Here is a 1,229-nt window from a genome sequence, read left to right as displayed (position 1 = left end):
CAAAAGAAGTGGCGCAAATGTAATCAGCCACTGACACTGATGCCTTTAACAAGTTGGCCTTAATAGCACAGTAGCTAAGGAGCTCGGCACAAAGCAGCCACAGAGGTTGTGGGTTTCAATTCCCAACTGCCCCGAGTCGCTCCAGGGAGACTGGCCCCAACAATTGGTATCTGTATGTCGCTTTGGATAAAAGGTACCAACTGAGTGCATAAATAAATAAAAATAATGACACCGCAGACAGAGAAGGAAGAAGACACAAAGAGTCGACATGAGATCCTTAGGAAACAGACCAAGTTTACTTCACGGGTTAAGAGAAATAAATATCTGCAGTAGAAAGAGATGAACCTTCAAAAAATGCTCACAAGTGTATGTGTTTCACAACACTGAGCAATCCATGCATGAGGTGTACACACACACACACACACACACACACTCTCTCTCTCTCTCGCTCACACACACACAAACCTCTGGACAGGTGAGCATTGTAATCGCAATATTACAGTTATTACAATATTAATGAACATTACTGTCAGTTCAAAATAAAAACAACATAGTCTTCTGTTCAAACTTAAAAAGCTCTCTGAAATATTTCACTGTAGAAACTCTGTAGAAAGAGTGGTGGTTGAAAGCAGACTGTTGAATCATTAAAATGTCTTTTTTCTTTTCTTTGCATTCTCTTTCTCATTCAGTTTCTTTTAATTTGTCGTTTCTCTGCTCTGAAAAACTTGAGCACAAAATGGAGGCTGGTTATCCCCCTGAACATGCCACAATGACAACAGTATTCACAAGGAAAGGTCCAATGTAACATAGAAAATACTCTTAATACTGTTAAATAAGCTACCTCTGGGTGATGGTCCACGTTAGCATAGAGCCCCTGAAAAACTGTACAGTCTCTGATCACTCACACGCGCACACACACACACACCTTTCTCTCACTTGTGTGCATGTATACACGCAAACACACTCACATCTTTTTTATTCTTTCTCTCTCATGCACACACACACACACACACACACGCACACACGCACACACGCACACACGCACAAAGGGGTTCTGCCATGGCGGGGGAAAAACCCAAACTACTGTACAGTTGTCATGATGCATAAAAAAAAACAAGTAGCTTTCCAAAGGCAAGAAAAGAAGAGAGGAGAAGAGAAGCATACAAGCACTTCAGTTCAGGCAAGCAGTGGAAGGTCTCCCATACTGAGGAAGAGGGAGGGAGAGAGAG

The 1,229-nt window shown here is 42.1% G+C and overlaps 1 protein-coding gene across 2 annotated transcripts in view; it reads right to left on the bottom strand.

The window, feature by feature from the left end:
- Window positions 1-276: 276 nt before the first annotated feature.
- cdk17 (cyclin-dependent kinase 17) overlaps window positions 277-1,229 on the bottom strand; it is a 65,008-nt gene continuing 64,055 nt past the window's right edge. For both annotated transcript variants that reach the window (XM_042079068.1, XM_042079069.1), the window contains exon 17: window positions 277-1,229. This exon is cut by the window's right edge and continues 1,776 nt beyond it. The gene's annotated coding sequence lies outside the window, so the exon portion shown is untranslated.

This window comes from Alosa sapidissima, chromosome 22 (genome assembly GCF_018492685.1).
Source record: "Alosa sapidissima isolate fAloSap1 chromosome 22, fAloSap1.pri, whole genome shotgun sequence".
Classification (NCBI taxonomy): domain Eukaryota; kingdom Metazoa; phylum Chordata; class Actinopteri; order Clupeiformes; family Clupeidae; genus Alosa; species Alosa sapidissima.
The sequence above is the reverse complement of the archived record's forward strand: the minus strand, read 5'-3'. Positions and strand labels throughout refer to the sequence as shown.